At 44.4% G+C, this 18,272-nt stretch overlaps 1 long non-coding RNA gene across 1 annotated transcript in view; it reads left to right on the top strand.

Moving 5' to 3' along the window:
* Positions 1-6,438: 6,438 nt before the first annotated feature.
* LOC128147519 (uncharacterized) overlaps positions 6,439-18,272 on the top strand; it is an 84,549-nt gene continuing 72,715 nt past the window's right edge. Inside the window, exon 1 of the long non-coding RNA XR_008237038.1 lies at positions 6,439-6,835. This is a non-coding gene — a long non-coding RNA (uncharacterized LOC128147519). The remainder of the gene's footprint in view (positions 6,836-18,272) is intronic.

Raw genomic sequence — 18,272 nt, 5'->3', positions numbered from 1 at the left:
GCTGCATTGTGTTATGCCATTGGCAAATTTGGTCTTTCAGGTCTATGCAGAGCCCCATGTTCAAATCCTAAAAGAGCAACTGTAATGAATCCAGGCTGATATTCTGGTATTTGTAAGCCTTCAGGCCCTTGGTTTTTGGTGGATGCATTTTCTAAGCAGTACAAGAAAAGATGCTGGGGTAGTTCTGTAAATGCAGTTTCTCTACCTTTCCAGAGCAGAAAATCTTCCCGTGCCAGATGTGTTTGCTCAGCAGCACGCACTTCCCTTATAATTATCAGCTCTATTTGTAGTTCTTGACCTCAGCTGCATCAGTAACATGGCAGGTCTGTGAATCAAGTCCTGGCTTGTTGAACTGCCATTCAGGCAATTTTTATGATACAATATAAAGTAATCCAGTATTAGCAGGAACATAGACCTTGAAAAGCACTTTCTGTTATGCCTGTGCTAATGTTGAGACTCACAGCCCTGCCTTTGGGTGACTGGCATGGCATTGGTTGAAATACTGAGAAAACCATTAACCGTAATAAGTTGTTTATCCTGGTCTTAAGCTTCCCTCAGAACTTTTCCTGTAACTGTGCTGCATTAGCGCAGGGGCCCCAAGTCTATAGACACCTTCAAACAGAGAAGCTAAAGCAATGACAGGGGCTCATAGACAGTGTCTACACTTGACTGAACAGCCTCAAAGGCTTGGAAAAGCCCGGGGGACATCTGCCAATGTGTCTGCAGGCTTGGAGCTCAGGCCACATCAGTGAGCAGTGTGCCTGTATTTCTGGATTTGCAAATGGTGGGTGTTGCCTGCCTTTTTTGTGTGTCAGGTTTTAATGGACACTGCTCGTAACACTTTAATTTCAGCATATCACAAAAGCTTAGGTCAGTAGGCATATCACAAACCCTTCACTTGAGGTGGGAAACCTTTGTCTGAAAGGAATTGCCATGCAGATCCAAAGTGGTTACCCTTAGTTTCAGCCTGGCCACATTTTGCAGCTTGTTTGTTCCCCTGCTCCCGCCAGGGGAGAACATCTCATCTCTGGTATTGTTCTTGGTTTTATTGGCTGCATCTCTCTCTGCCAGTGGGTGTAGCTACATTGGAAGGTGGTGAGGGAGGCTGGTGATGTACCTGGGTTTTGCTTGCTAATGGCCATGACTTGGGCACAGGAGCAGGAAGATCCTCAGTGCTCTGAGCAGCCAGTGCTGTGGAGGAAGGTGGCTGCTGTGTTTGGCACTCCTGGGCCCCTTTGATAAGTACAGCCATGGGTAGCGGTGACAAACATGCAAATAGTTATGGCTGCATCTGAGAGGGATGCAAGGAGGTAGCCTTGCCTGCTGAAGTGGAAGGAAGCATTTTCCCCTGGTGTGATCTGCCTTCAGTGCTGATGGCATGTACTTTGAGGCTTGGCAAATTCCTAGCTACTCCTTTCAAACTGAGAGAGACATTGACATCCTGGCCAGCTCTTTGGTCTAAGCACAGTGAACTGAAATGCATTTCAAATGCTCTGGAGTGAAATCTGGACTCTGACGTTGTCTGTGACAAAAGTCCCATTGATTTTTTTTTTTTTTGAAGCAGAACAGGAATTACCTCTGTATTATGCATTGCATGATATGTGGCATTATCCTTCTGGCTGGAGAAACAACTATCAAGTGAGAAGGAGCACTCTAACATAGTCTCTGCTACTAGATTTCTTTTTTTATCTATATGGCAAAAATGTGTTTAATAAAAAGTGCTTGGTTTGGCAGTTAGTTGAGAGGTGTGCTTTCCAAAGGCTTACTAGATAGGACTCACCTTTTGACCTATGCTATGGTAGGTTTTTTTGATTAGCTATGAACCTCTTTGTCTTTTGTAAGAGATGGAGTGAGTATCTGAGTGTACCCTGAACAATCTTCTAGTTAGAGAGGGAATTATGTTACTCTATTTCCCTGCAAATATCTCTTCATTTTCTTTTGAGCATCTGTAGTCACGTTCTCCAGGTAGATGATTTTCCTTGTAATTCTCCACATAGATAAGAGCTCTATCATGCTCAGCATGGATTTTTCCATTTCCAGTTGCGGGCTACTTCTCACTTTTATCATTGAATTCCTCCTCTCTACTCCCTGGTATTTATAGGTTACTGTCACCTCTTTCATGTTTGCAAGCTTCATGCATCCTGTTCTCCATGCTCCCTTTATGGGAAATAGTTGCCATTGCTGCTGTAGGAGGGAAGAGGGTGGGAAGAGCAGCGATTTCTCAGGTTATACTGGTTTTGTTAAATGATGAAGCCAGTGTCTCCTTTCAAGAGGCAGCTTCCTCTGCACTTGCCTTATGCTGGACTGAAGTATGCTAAATGAATTGTAGCTAGGGCCATAGATTTTGTTGATGTGGCAGTTGTGAAGTCTGAGGCAGTTTTGGCAGTTATCAGTGGTTTTTTAAATCTCGGAGCAAGCTTTTTTTCCACAGAATGAATGAAAAATGGAGATCTGTTACAGCTTCTTCCTTTGCATGCTGCTCCATGCCTTTTGAGTGGGCCCTGCTTGAGGGACTTTATGGCCTTATCCTCTTGGTGAGAACATTTTGGTGTAGAGGCCAATAAGAACAGGGATTGCAGCTTCGCAAACCTTGCACAGGGACTCTGGTGGGCAGCCTAAATCTCAGCTGGTGCTCCTGTGTGAGCAGAGCCAGACGTCATCATTTGTCCTGCTGCTGTTTCAGATCATGGGCATACATAGAAAGATCGATAGAGCAATTGAATCAATGTTTCTTGAAACCTCTTGTTGAAAATATACTGCACCTTTTGTGATGGACAGATTCTCCATCTCCACCTCCTCAGGCTCCTGGGCTAGCCGGCTGATCGCTGGTGGTTTTGCTTTGTTGGCTCTGCCCTGGTGCCCTGCCAAGCGCCTTCTTACACAGAAGACAGACATGTATGTGCGTGTAAGTGGGCGTGCAACAGCATCCTTCCTAAAGGCAGCGCTTGTGCCCTTCTCATGAATATTTCAGTCTTCACTCTCGGTGAGGAAGAGCAGAGTTGGGCAATAGCTGATGTGGCTGGAGGTGCGGGACCAAGGTGCTACCCACAGGGCAGGGATCCCCCCGGCAGAGCATCCCTGTGCGCAGGAAGGAGGCTCAGCAGTGCCCACGGCGCTGCCTGTGAAAGTCAAGGCCATCGCTGTGATAGCCTGATGACAAAGCTTAATTACCCTCTGTGTTCAAATCTTTCCAAAAGGCTGTGATGCCTCCAAAAATGGGATGATTATAATGGCCATTCTTCAAGGAGCCAAGGTTAATCTATAGAGATCATACGCTCGCACATGGTGATGTGTTATTTGTCACGTTCGCCGTGCCCGTTTCACCGTGACCTCTCCTCCCTTTGTTTGGCTTTGTCTCCTACCGCGTGCACCGGGGAGGGACAGCTTTCTCCGAGTCGATGTGGCATCTGCCCCTGCCTCCACTTCTGGGTGCTACAGGAGTAATAAAAAAAACCCCTCAGTGCCTGCTGACTACTTCCCCAAATTCTTGGGCTTTTCATTCAATTGCTCCAAAGTATCAAAAAAAAAAAAAAATAGCAATGTTTGGATCCTGTTTTACAATATTTTTGTGAAGGAGCCGACTGCACATGGTGCGTGCTGAAGCTGATTTTGAAGGGATGTAAGACAAAAGTAAAATGACAGTTGAAGATTATGACTAGAATTTACTGGAAATTTAATTTGGTTCAGAAATTTTTATTTTAATGAGAAAAGATGTCTCTAAAAATTCTGTTTTGGAAGAACTGGGATATAATGTTACAGCTTACTGCTGCCTGCCTCAAACTCAAAGGTTTTAGTCAGTTTTAATTTCTGATTGTCTCTGTTTCTTTTTTTTTCTCTTTTTTAATAACAAAAAATCCATAGCGAGAGTTTCAGTCTGTCAATAGGGTTATTTTCCAAGACAAAATAATTCAGAAGGACGGTCAGTACTTGGCAAAACTGGCATCTATGAAATGAGCAGACAACAGAGAGCTCATATGTGACTCCAGAGCTCAGCAGTTAAATGGTTGTGTCTCCAGCTTGGGCCAGTGTATTTTGTACAGTCGCTGCAGGGAGAAAGCGGTGGGGGAGGAGAGGGCAGAGGCTGGTGCTAATGTTTTTAATTTCTCATTTACTATCAGGCAGCACCATATGGAGCAGAATGAAGCATATAGAGGAAAGAGGGATGGATGGCATTTTTCCCCTGAGCTTCTTGTCAGAAGACAAGGAAAGTGAATTCTCTGCAGGTAGCTTGAGCCTTGCCAGAAAAGTGGCTTTTATGATTGCTAATGGTGGTGAGGACATTTTTTTAATCAAATGTGTGGGCTTTTGGATTTTTTTGTTGTTGTTCTTAATAGGATGAGTGGGATTGACTTATGCCACTCTAATATTTTCATAATGTCAGTGCATTATTTTCTTACAGCGTTCAGAAGTATGCTAGGTACTTGTCACAATCAAATATTATTTATTTGGAGACTCGGTAGGATGCCCAGGCATCTGAATGCTTCTAAAAGAAACACTGCTGCTTTGACTGATTGTGCAATGGCACTTCTCCTCCCAGCTGCATCTCATAATCTCCGACTGCCAGCAGACCTGTGGTGAACAGTGACTCTTTCCCCTGCTCAACTGCTTCTCCTCTGACATCTCTTCCTCCCACAGGTTGCATCGGCTTTTTTGCAATGACTGCTCAAAAGCTGAAAGCTTTGCACTTGCTCAAAAGGCAAGGGCTTTGAAACTGGGGGGAGGGAGGAGAAGAGCCTGCCAGAAAAGTGATGCCCTTGACGATCTCGTGTTGTAACTTCTGTGCAGAGGGTACTTGAGAGCTTGTGGGAGCTCTGAGCTCCTCTGTAGCACTAGGAAGGCACAAAAGATGCAGGTATGAGTAAAGGCTTGGGACAAACTTTTCAATAAAGCATCTCCTGAGGGCTGCTTTGGAACTGTGACATCCTGAAACTAAAGCTATGCCTGGTCTGTGTGAACCAGGCTGCTTTGTGTCAGCAGGGAGGCCCCAGCAGAAAGCTCCTCTAGTCCCTTGGCGATGAGACCAAAAATTGTGTGTGTTTCTGTGCACGTTTAGACACACAGCGCTCATCCAGCTCGCTAGTGCCTCTGCCAGCAGGGTGCCTCTCGAGCCTCAGGGAGCAGATAAATCTATTGGCACGGCTACTTCAGCTCCCCTCCAGCCTCACGCACCCTCAGCTCAGCATGCTGCAAATTTAAATGATTTAGAAAGCATTATTTGCCAGCTTCCCTCTTTAATGGGTATTAGTGTATCTTCCATCTATTCCTTGCGCTGAGGTCATTGTTTCGTAGCTGCAAGGCTGTGACCTTGTGACTCCAGCTCTTAATTGTGTTTTAAGACTACTTTCCTTATCCATAATGGACTTGCAGCACAGTCAAAAATGAAAGGCGATGTTTGTAAAATATTGGGTTGAGGGTAGCTCAAAAAAACCTCATGAACCCTCTCTCATGAGTCTGACTTACAGCCCCGTTGACAAAAGATATGCATGCACATGTCAAAAATGTTCTTCTTGGTATGGTTTTGAAATGGAGATGTACTTGATGTCCAAATATTGATCCTCCTTTAGAAGTTTTACCTTCTGTAATCCATTCTCAAAAGCCTCACTGTGTTCTTCCCAAAGGTAAATAGACATTCAAAACAGGTCATTGTGTGCTGGGGGTCTTGGCTGTCCTGTGTTCAGGTCCTTTGAGCAGCAGCATCTGCCCACAGATATTTGAAAAAGTTCTTTTAATGGAGAGGGTGGAAAAGTGCTGTGATTTGTTTCAAGTTTCTGCTCCCCCCATGCATCCTCTGTAAATCTGAAAGAAGCATAGATAATCCTCAGTGAGAGATGGTGGAGGAGTGTCTGGTGCTCCTCACAGGTGTGGCCTGGGGGAAATTAATACAAAAAAAAACTAGGAAAAAGCCTGGAGTGGGTACTAATCCTGCCCTGATTGGTCTTCCAACACTTCAGACAAGACACGGTCCTTCTCCTCCATTATGCGATGGGGACTCTCTCCTGCAGAGCCCAGCACCTGCCTTGGTCACGGCATTTGAGACTTTTCTGGCTCCTTGTGCTTTATGATTAACTGCTGGTGCAGGGAGGGCGCATGAGGGCCCATGTCTTGTGGCCCCAGTCATGGCTCACTGTCCCAAAGTAGGCAGTAGTTGGTATGCTTGGATATTAAACACGTGGAAAGCTACTGTCAAGCTGCATATACGTGTATTTCTTACCACTCACTGGTGGCTGTCTCTTCATGATTATGCATTACATCCTGGAGCTGGTATTAAGGAACTTGTTTTCCTTTGCTAAGAGAAGCGTATACAGAGGAAACTATCTCCTGATCAAAGCAGAAGACTCAGTTTCAGGGTTTCTGATTTGTCTTCCCTTTGAGTTGACTATTCAGTACCTTATTTTTTTAATGCTCGCACTGCAAAACAGATGCAGTACCTGAGTTAAAGCAGTGCGGTGAGTCATGGTGCTTTACAGGCTCAGGAAACACACACCAGGGTACCTGATGTGGATATTTTTGAAGGTGAGGGAGACCTGAGCTGAATCACTGAATGTTTGCCAATGCAAATTTGTTAAATCTGCTGGGAAGTGTTTAGCGTACATGCTGAAACTCTCAAACTTCCAAATTTGTGCAGAAGAAAGGCTTGTTTGGACTCATTGCTAATCTGCGAGAGGTGCTCGCTTCCCTTGTCCGGCTGGCAGCTTTCCCAGGCAGTGCATCCAAGTCCTGAGGCAGCAGTCACAGATCATGTCACCGCGGGGAAAGGACCTGTGCTGTGCACAACGTTTACGATGGCAAGGGAGGAGATTGGAACGAGGCTTTCAAGGAACCTAAGAGAAAGGAGGTAGGTGACCTTGAATTGAAAGCGTCTTTATCCTATTTCTAATCTGAACCTTGCTGGATCAGGACTGGCTGAAAATTATTCTCTTCTGCTGGTTGCTCAATGGCCTGTGTGAAACATAATTGACAGATTTGGCCACGACGTTGCCAAGTCTTCAGGCTCCCTGCGAGTAACACAATTCTGGCCCCTGCTGCGTAGAGCCTCTCTTACTGTAACGTGAGGCATTGCTTACTTTCCGTGATATTTTGGGGGAGGAAGGCAGTTTTCTGCCCCACACAATGACTCACAGCTGAGAGAAACACAAAGCCACAAGCTCACGGGCTAAGTTTAGTCTGTTGTTTAGTTTGCTGCATGCATCTCATGAGACCGCTTTCATACAATTTGTATTAACACTTGTCCTTCATTAAGATAGCATTGTGGTTTTTTGCATAATAGAAAGTTATGCCAGATGATGTTAGAAATAGGCTGCAGGAGCTAGAATCATCCCAGCTAGCTGTAGGTGCTCAGATGAGGTGGGTCTCAGCTCCTTGTAGTCAGAGGAGAGAGGCATTTGTGCTTTGAGAGGGTGACAGGTTTGGGCCCTGCAGAGGGACCTCTGAGTCCCCATTGTCAATGGGGAGAGAGAGGGGTGACGAGGCTCCTAACTTAGGCTCCCGGGTGATGAATCTGAAATTGTACTCGGTGAACTTGAGTTGAAAACGCTAATAAAACAGAGGTCCCTCCCTGTCACTTCAGCCATGGGCTCTCAGAGGGGAAATGACGGAGGTGGCTGTGCCTCACTTGGTAGCAGGGGATCTACGTGGCTCTATTGGTATGTCCAAGGAGATTAGGACAAGGTGTTGGCTCCCCTGCTGTTGCTGGCCCAATTTTTGGGGATGGGCTTTTCAGCTCAGCTGGAATCTCTCAGCCTTTTCTATCCTTGAGACCCAGGCTCAGTTCCTGCAGATGATTTGTATGCGCTCATTGCTGCATCTCACTAGCGGTTAAATCACAGCCTGCCTCTGGAGGCTGCGAGCAGAAGGGTGACCACTGTTTTTGGTAGCTCAGTGTTTGCTTGTGGTGACTCCTGTTACAGACTGGCTCACTTAGGGGAAATTTCCCCAGAATTGACTTCAATAGAAAAAGTTTGATAATTCCGTGCTTCAGGCTTACAATTTGCTGGTGACTTCTCAATGTATTTTACAAAGAGGATATAAAGGACTGTGGCATCATTGACAGGATGCACCTATAGAATGCCATCATGGGAGCATGGGGCAGGAAGCCCTGATTCAGCCACTGGATCCCATCAGGTGCTATCACAGGGAAAGTGCGGTGTTGAGACAGGACTCTGGATATTGTGCCAGTGCTGGTTTTACTGCAGTGCTTTCCATGTTTAACGTGGCTAAATGAGGCTGTCTCTTTAGGAGTGTCTCTGTAGGAATGATGCTTCCTGTGTACCTAGAAACTGCCTAGCTCTGCTTGGGTAAGGTCTGAACAGGTAAGACTAGAAAAGAAACTATTTTTTGAGGCAGCAGGTACTTTCTACAATGTATGAAGATTTCACTTGGAAATGGGGCACATCTTAGGCATTGCCAAGGAGTTCTGTAGTACTCAAGGCTGGTTCTCCAGTCTGAGCCTCGACTGGTTCAGTTATATCTAGACATTCCCATTCAGTGGATGTTTAATATAAAGTGAATTTGCATCTAATTTCCAATTCTTTTTCCAGTGCTACTGTCTGTTACATTCCCCTGAGACATTTACCTAACCTCTAAGTTGATCCAGTCTCTCTTTCTGGAGGTGAGGCCTTGCTGCATTTCACTAGGGATCAAATGGGGCAGCAGTCTTCCAGGGGTTAAGCATTTACTGCAGCTAAGGCATGTGATTTGATCAAAGGTTTTATCCCATGGTGTGAAAATACTGCTTTCCTGCTCCTGCCCCAGGACCATAGCTTGGGCACTGCTTGCTCCCTGCACGCAGGGTTTCAAACTGGCAGTTGGAGAAAAAAAAGTGGAGGTGGCAAAACCCACTAAAGCGGCAGAAAGAGCAACAGGTAATGAGAGGGGAAACACAGTTGCTTTGCAAAGTCTTGAAAGATATTTGGATGCCAGAAGAGATGGCCGAGAAGCGATAAATATCCTGAAGGGCAGACAGTGAAGTCCAGCCCCGTTGAGCACCACGGCTCTCAGTGAAGCCCTTCATTACCACCTCCTCGTTGACATCTTCTTCCTCTTCCCAAGGCAGCTGACACAAAGCAAGTTGAAGGGATGGCATTCTTCCACAGATGCTACTATGCTGACTGCTTAATTTAGTAGCGCTTTGGCAATTCCTCAGTGCCCAAAGCTGTCAGAAGAAGCCTCCGTGCAGTGAGGGGAAAAAATAAACAAGTCAAAGGCTTCATTAGGGAACGAGTCCATCAGTCGTGGCTGGGGGCGAAAGATGAAGCCCTTTGCTTTCCTGGGGCTCCATAGCAGGTTTTCCTGTCTTGTATCCTTTGCATTTGCCTCACCTTGGAGTTGTTGCTGTTGACCCTGGTGTAGCTGCCACACAAGCATAAATTGGATGAGAGCTAATTAACTGTCAAAACCCAGGGCAAAAGACAATAAACCCCTGCTTCACCTCCTGGTGGGTTTTAGTCTTTTCTCTTTGATGTGACAGCTTGTGCTCCATTCCTTTTGCAAACAACTCACCATTGCAGAGGAAATGCAATACAGCAAGGCAATCACTTATCACCAGTGACAGCAAATAAACATGAAAAATGGGCTTTGAAATACTAAAGGACAATGATCAGAAAGGTTTTTTCTTTCATCCTAAATCATGATGTTTAGCACTCAGCTGTAGTATTATAAGTTATTTATAAATGTCTTGGCTTGTTAGGAAATATATGTTTTTATATAAAGATAAATAATGTTTTTAATCAGATGATAAATGTACATGTTCTGCATGGGGAGGGGGGAATGTGGAGAAACCAAGGCAGACTCAGTGGAATATCCTCATATTTATGGGGAGGCACCTAACCAATGAAAATATTGCAAAGTGACATTTGCTCCTAGGCATGTGTAAAACAAACATGTTTATATTGCAAGAAAGCTAATCAAAATTTCTAATGGAACAATTTTCTGACAGAAAATGCAGTTCCATCAAAATCAGCATGTCTTACTGAGGTATCAATTGCACAGATATTTTCAACTGAGGAACATTTTTGTTTTGCTCTGAAAAGGTAGAATTCTTGTTTCCATGTTTGTTTGGATTCTTCACATAAAATGTTGATACACTTTAGCAGGATTTAATTTGTTACATTGCTTTGAAATTCTCAAAACAAAATGTTTAAATGTATCAATACGGATGGGTTCAAAACTGGATTTTTTTGGATTGTCCCTTCATGAGAAATTTTAGATATTTTTTTTTTTTTGGTTCTGATTCAGTGTAAAAACATGCCAAAATGTCAGTTTCTCATATGACAGAAATTCTGTTTTTCACTCGGCTCCAATTATAGCATTTGAATTTTGAAATTCAAAGAAGCTGAGAGAAACAGGAGGCAGGAACAAGATGTGTTAAAATCACCTTTTTCCCCCCCCACATAGACACATGAATCAGCTTTGGCAAACTCAGTGTTTTCCAATGTTGTTGTTGGAATTGGAATATTGGCGTATTATTATTTCCATGCTATTGTAGCCCCGTGGGGATGTATTTCTTCTGGGAAAGCTCAGTCCCTACACCTTAATGCTGGATGCAACCTCCTCATCCCACTGAAGCAGGGTTTTTTGTGGATTCTCATTTCTGCTGCTTTTTGAGGGTCTTGGGTCATTTTATGGATGAGTGTTTAGAAGTAATGGAAGCTGCTGTTCTCTGCAGGTTCTGGAGTATCCTGCTGACTTGGGGGACTGTATTATGGAGTTTCAGGGTCCTCTGTACAGTGAAGCAGCTGTTAGAGCTGCTCACAACAACTCCAGAACTGGGAGGGCTGTGAAGGCAGCAGAAAGCTGCTGTACCTAAAATGAACAACCCCCCCACCCCACCAAACAGCAGTAATGGTGCATCTGCTGTGCTAGCAGCTTTTATTTAAAAACCATCCCCAAGTCTTCCACATACTGTTTAACAGGATGAGCATTCTTGTGTGAGATTTGTTTTCTTTACAAAGAAGTTGTAACAGACTTTAGAGCGGTGTGTGAACAGTTATAGGCGCATATATTCAAGGTTTGGTTTATCTTGCTCTGAGGTTAATAGGTGTAATACCTTTGGAAGGGCTTTTTGAAATGTAAAACTTTACCTTTTTTGTAAACGCACAGGCAAAACAGAAATGCAGAAAAAGCCAGGTTGGAAACAAGATTACAATATTGCCTCAGCACCCCCTTGCCACTGCGCACACTTCTGGGTTATTTCAACTGTTTTGAGGTTAGGGCAGCCTAGCTTAGAAAGTCTTTAAGGAGGAATGTAAATCATGCTGGAAATAAGACTTTTGACAAATATGATGAACACAGATTTACTTCATATAGGATAATTTTGGTATTTGAAAATAAATTCTGTGCAACAAAGGCATTTAGTTACAGGATTTTGACAGGTTTTATTCCAAGAAGAAAATAATATCATCGATTGTTGTGAGCCAGCCCAAATAGGACCTTGTTCATATACTCCTTTTCCATGCTATTTCAAATTATACTGTAGTAAATTTGGGGCAGCTCTACTGAGTTCACTGGGAAGTGACTTTGGTTTCATACAGGTGGAATTAAAAAGTGATTTGGCCTGTTGCATTTGGATTTGTGTCTGATTTAAGGCATCTGGCAGGTTAGCAGGTGTTAACACATTTGCTAATCTGAACTACCAGAAATGGGAGCCCACACTAGGTAATGATGTTGGGGAAGTGATAAGGTGAGAGAGAAAGATGCTTCTTGGAAACGTACCGGTATATCCCAGGCTTTCCAATCCCCATGTCAGCATCATTAGTGCTGCCGAAAGGTGTGCTGGAGGAGCCGCCCAGCCCTGCCAACATACCAGAGGTGGGACCGATGTGAGGTCAGTATGGATGTAGTGCAAACTCCTAACATAAATGTCGTACCATTTCCGTCTCTTCAGAAGTAGGTTTATTACTACTAAGTAGCAATTGAGCTGAGCTAATAATTAGGTCTGTTCCTAGCTATCAATCAGACTCATGTGTGTTTCACTATAACAAACCAACCCTTAATGGTATGTAGGAGTTTGCATATGTGCATAAGCAAGTTGGCTCCTTGCATGACCTTTGGGACCTATTATATGAAGTCCTTGGCCATCCTGACATCATGCAACCCATTGCACTGTCCTTCCCTACTTCATAAAAGGTTCTGATTTGCTTTTGATTCCAGGGTTTGTTTTGCTTTTGAGGGAGGGAGGAAGACAGTATTTCACTGTGGTGAAAGGAGGAGGGGGAAACTGTGCCTACATGGGTCTTCACATGTGATTTTGTTTGGCTTCTGTGTGGTTTTCAGATGGATGGGGAGAATGAACTTGGGTTGCAAATGGTTCACAGTGTGGTAAATTGGCTTGCTGAGAGCCCCTTCTGAAATAAGCCCTCCAACATGGAACAGCTTCATACTGAGCATGTGTTCAAGTACGGGGAAACAATCCTGCAGCAGCGAAAAGCTCTGCAACTTTTGCACTGTCTTGTAAGGAACAGGGTTGTTGTGGTGCTGCGAGAAACTTGGGCAATGATGGTGGGAGGTGTCAGGGTCGGTGGGGTGTGCAGGCTGCTTGACAAGCCTTGAATGCTGAAGTCCTGTTTCAAGGAACTGCAATTGTTAGTAATCAGGCTTGTCCGGATTTTATTGGCTCTGTTGGCTCCTTCAGGGTGACTTTTGGTAGCACACAGCTATTAAATGCAGAGAGTGACTCTGACTCCCAAACAGAAGAGAGTGATGAGAAGGCACGGTAACAGGCTGGGAGGGCAAAGACGTGCCTTGGTAAAAGATTCCTTTAGCTGAATTGGAGTTGTGTTAAGTTCTTCCCCGAGGGCAAATACTTGATTTTATTTATGGCTGCTGAGTCGGAAGAAAGCCTTCATTTTAGACAGGTTTCAGAATTATTTCTCTTCTCTCTCCCACTTGTTTTATTTAACTAGCTGTGGCACTGGCTATCATTTCACATGATAAAACCACTTTGTTATAGAAATCAAAAAAGAAATCAACCTCATAATAAACTAAACTATCCTCCCATTTCTTGGTTTCCAAATCAGGTAGCTGTGGAAATGTTTATACCTCAAGCCTTTTAAAATTCCCAGCACTCCAGTATTTCCCTCCACATAGTCCCTATGTTAGACTCAAGCCTTTTTAAACACATTTATTTTCTGAAGATAACCAAAGAGCTTTTTGTTCCCAAAACCTTCATGCTCCAACACTGCTTGCAACTTCAACAGCAGGATAACCATGACAAGTAAAATTCCTCAGTAGGACTAACATTGGGAGGGGCTCTAATCTTAAACAAGTAAGGATAAATGCTGCTTTTTTCCAGTTAATACTGACAAATGTTGTGCACTGTTTCTTGTCATGCAGGAGCTGGTGTATGATGCTGCCTGCAGTAGGCTGTAAGTGATATTTCATGCTTTAACAAGAGCTAGAAGCCACTTTGCTCCTTATTTGTTTCTGCCCACAAAAAGTCTGTATTGGTGCTACTGGGCTGTGTAAGGACTTGACCTTCCTCTTATTAAAATCAATTGTTGACCAGAAGGTAAAGAATACCAAGCCTTACACCCCTTCATTATAGGTGTCTTGGGTACCAAGGCGATGTCAGGAATCACAAGGGACTGTCCACAGTGACTCGCAGCTGCCATCCAGCTGGAATGAAGGGGGTTATTTGGTTTTTCAGATAACTGAGGCTGTTCAAAGCACTGCAGGTTAGGTCCTGAAGCCAGCATTGCTGCTGCAGATCCAACACCCTGCCGTTGCCATGTGCTCTGCCGTCTGTCTTCACGTTGCCATCTTCTCTGGCTGCTGAAGGGCTCCTCTTTCAAGTGCTGACCTCTGCCTTTGTGTCTGCTAATCCAAACTGAGCATGAGGACCAGACAAGATAATGGTAATAAATAATGTAAATAGGAAAAATTGAGGTAAATGTGTGTTGCTCTTAAAATGGGCTGAAAAAGGGAGAGGGAGTCCTTGGGCGCTGAGGTGACAGTACCTCTGTCATTCAAGTACATCTGACAAAACTGAGCAGGGGAAGGGTCCTGTTCCTCACAGCTCCTGTGGGTTTGCATTGGGTCAGCTCTTGGCTTTGCTTCAACTCAGGGCCTGCATGCCCCAGCCAGGCAGCTCCTGGTTTTGCTCCACATGGGAAGTACCGGTCCTCCTGTATTATTTCCTGTGCCACCCTGCTGTCCCAGCCCTGTGCTCTTGCATTTGGCTTGGTTGCATCCACATTGAGCAGTGTTTGAGCTGTAGACTGATGTTAGTTGGTCAGTTGACCTGAGTTAAGATCTTGCCTTTGATGTCCTAGTGCAGCATGCCCCATCAAGGTAGGGTGACCCATTTAACTGTTTCTAGCCCTGCTGAAAAGCAGAAAACTTAAAACTGCCCTTTCCTTCCCCTGCCAGCTCCCATTTCCCCACTGACCCTCCTGTTGTTTCCTATTGACAGCAAATAGGTAGGATAATCATGTCCTTGGTTAGCAATATCTACCCCCGCGTTGCGCAGTGAGTCATGTCTGTACTTAGAAATGTGAGCAGAAAGCTTCAAATGGGCATAACATAGATGAGGGCAGAGGTAGAGAAATCTTGTTTTACATTCTGCCCTCCCCCCTCACCAGCATCAGTAATATGAGGAGCCCAAGTGACTGAGCTGCCAGGCAGGTTTTGCTCTTCCTCCTCTCTCTAAAGCAGCTTTTAGAGTCCAGGGGGGCATTCTTAAGACACCGATTTGTGCTCAGTTTTGCCACATCCCTGCAAATGGCTCCACCAACCTTAGCCTGCTTTGTATGTCTGCCATCAGCACAGCCAGAATCCAGGAGCGTTGCTTCACTTTGTTAGCGTTCAGCCTGCTTGGCCTCCCTTTCGGGCTACTCCTCTTTCTCAGCGCTGCAGGAGATCACTGCAGCGTGGGGCTGGAGGGGGCTGATGATCTGGCATGTCGAGTGGAGCGGGCTGCAGAGGTCAAGCAATGGACTGATGAATACAGTATGGACCAGTGATTTGGGGTCTACAGTCTGCACAATAACATACTTGTAATAGAGCAGCACACCAGTCTGATTATCTGATGGCTTCCCTAATGACCTCTGTTCAAGACTCCTCGCTGAACCAGCCCTTGTGGCTGTCTAAGGTTTAGCTTTCTGCACCATTTATTTGTTGTCTGTTCCCACTTAAATTGCCAGTCTTGATGCCATATGGCTCACCTAATAGATAAATAAGCCAGTGTATGTGGTGTAAATATTTCCTTCCAAGTTAGATTGCAAATGAGGAAGTTATTTCATTGGAAGAAGTTGAGTTTTTAAAGTAAGATTAACAGAAAAAAGTCTAGCTGAATACTGCTGTAAAGGACTTCATCCTGAAGCTTTTGAATTCCTGATATATCTTTTTTTTTTTTTTTTTGAATAAACTGACTAGATTTTTAATTACTGCAGCAATGTTTAAGCCCATCCTCTGGTAAGACTAAGATCTCTTGGGATGTTATAAATGGCAACAAAAGACCCAGCTCTTTCTTCAGGCAGTGGATATAGCAAGAAAATTTCAGGTTTAAGAGTACTAAGATTATGTGATATAAATGGTATAATGGAAAATACTAGGCAACTTGCAGTGCATTTACTGCTGTACAACCTAATATCCTCAGTTCAAAGCTTAACAAAGCAGTAAAGGCTAAAACAACAACAACCCCTCTCTCCCATGAATGTGTTCTGGGAACAGCATGTAGCTTATTAAATTATTACAGATACTATAAAAGGATGTATCTCAAAGCTCATCTCTCAGATGTACTTGCCTGTATGTGTACATTGAGTTAGCTTGCTGGCAGGCTTGCCAAGAAATGCATATGGGAAGGAGAGGAGCGTCCTGATATTTACTGCCCTTAAAACACTTTGAGGATAACGTGGCCCCATCCATTTCTTGAACCCTGCCCTTTTTCCACAGACTGCTTTAACCTGACTCTGGAAACAGTCATGAGAACAGAGGTGTTTAGCTCGTGCTAAGGAGTCAATGGGGGAAGAAAAATTTAAGGAGAGGGTGGATGGGTTACAAACTTGTCCACTTTGCAGAAATCTGGAGTAAGACTGGTTGTTCAAGATGCAAGTAAGACACATGAACATATTTCAATGTTGTTTTAAAAACAAGTATTTAATGCTGTGCCATCTTCCAGAGCTTAGTGTTAAATGGTTTTTTTGTTTTGTTTAAGAAAAGTTCCCAGGTATTCATGACTAAGCATGACTCCAGTACGGTCTCATAGTACCACTGGGTAGGCAGCATTGGTGAACAGGGGGTACTGTGGCAGTGCCTCCAAGGAGACTGAAATCACAGGGCTTCCCCCCACGACACACCAGTGCCTTGCAGAGGGAAGATGAGGGAAGTAATATTCAGACCAACCAAAAAGAAGATCAAATTTGAGCTATTTGTGAAAGGTGATGTAGCCTTAGGTGAGTTGTTAACATCTCAGTGCATGTAGGTTGCACTCAGAAAAGTTATAGTTCTTATCTAATGGAATAAATTGTCCCTGGCACTGGGTGGTAATTGAGAGTGAGAAGGCTACTGGAGCACAAATATGAGGAGCATCCAACTCTTGTGCACTTTGGTGCCCTTGAAATTTAGGCTTCTAGTTCAACTCTTGGCTTCTGAAGATAAACCCTCTGGCTGAGGCAGGCAGAGAATATTTCTGGGGAGAAGTGGCTGAAACAGCAGAGCTGCAAGAGGTTTGGTCTACTCTGCCTTTGAGAAGCCAAAAGATGGCTGCCTGGGCTGCTGCAAAAACCCACTTGGAGTTTGATCTTGGAAGTAACAGTGACTCTCTATTCGAGGGAGATGCAGCCTTGTGCTGCTGAGGTGCACTATTGAGGCATGGTTTTATCTTGTTTGAATGGGACGTGCAGCTATTTTGCGTTTCTTGGGATTTAGCCATGCAGGATTTTGCCACTTACTGTGAGCAGTAAATGCTGTGAAATGGGGACCTTGGCAGGTGGCTGGGGCTGTGTTTGCAGCTGAGTTACTGACCTGATACTGTCTTTGCCCTGTCTGGTGTTGGACGGGCTGAAATTAGGGTCAGTTTTATCATCTTTTGTTCCTTCTCCTGGGCACACACAGCTTCCAAGCGGTGCTGGTACAAGTAACGCCGGGTTTTGAAAGCAAATGTCCCAGAGGCTGTGCTTGCTGGCAGGGAGCCGGCTTCCCTGTCGGGACTGGTGAGCAAGGACTACCCAGCATAGCTCTGTGGTCCCTGTACCATCTGGGAATGTGCACTCCTGACACCAAATTCCTGGTCTTGTTTCAGTTACAGAATTAAAAGTGTGGTGGTGGGGAGGAAGAATCCGCTTCTCAACATGCTGTCGGTCACAAGGGAGAGTCAGGTTCCCAAGAGGATTCCTGTCACCTGGCAGCGAAGAGAGTGAGGGTGTATCTTGTCAGAAATCCCGACATTGTGTTTCTTCCAAACTGGCTGCCTTTTCTCCTCCAGAAGCCTGAAGATGTTTGGGTAACACCCTGGTACGCCGTGTCGACTGCAATATTTCACTGTTGCTGTTGGTGTGGCATGCAAGGCTGGTCGAATACTTTCTCTCTAAACTTCTGCCTCTGTAAAATTTTCTCTTTCTCTAACAATCTGATTTACTTTCCCACCAGGGATTTCCCTGTATCATTTTGCAATAATTTTTGACACTAAAAGCAATGTTTGCAAAATGTTTGTCCAACCCCCATAGAGCTCAGTGGCTATTCCACAGCGTCTCCTGTAACCTGGAGTGTTGGTGGAGCTCCCGCTGTGGTGTTTGCAACTCAGAGGGTCTCCAGGTTGGTTAAAGAGTGTAAAGAAATGAATACTTTTGTGCTCAGTGTCATATGTGCTTGGAATGATCTGCTGGCAGAAATTTAATTTTGTTTCCAGTAATTTGAGGTTGTAGATAGGATTACATCTCCCAGTCAGAGAGAGACATTAATCAAGAAATAGGCCTCTTAATCCTCCTTTCAATTTTAATGAAACACTGTAAAAATGCCTTTCACCGGGGGATGTCAAGTATCAGTTGTGCTTTGATTAACATGCTTTTGTGACAGGTTTACTGTTGTACCATGTACCAAGCTATTCAGCAACCTAATTTAAGCTGTCCGTCAAGACAAAGCAAGTACAAAGAGAGCATTATTTTCTCATTGGAGCTGCAATAACAGACTTGTGTATCTACAAACATTTTTTTTTAAACACTGGTTACTCTGCACCCGTTGTGACTTTTTTAACCTTCAGAATAAATGGGCAAAGGCTGGACGTGACACAAATCACACTATCCCCTGAATGGCAATTAGGAAAGAGATAAGAAATCGGA

The sequence above is a fragment of the Harpia harpyja genome, chromosome 10 (assembly GCF_026419915.1).
Source record: "Harpia harpyja isolate bHarHar1 chromosome 10, bHarHar1 primary haplotype, whole genome shotgun sequence".
Taxonomy (NCBI): Eukaryota; Metazoa; Chordata; class Aves; order Accipitriformes; family Accipitridae; genus Harpia; species Harpia harpyja.
This window is presented reverse-complemented; position numbering and strand designations above follow the sequence as displayed.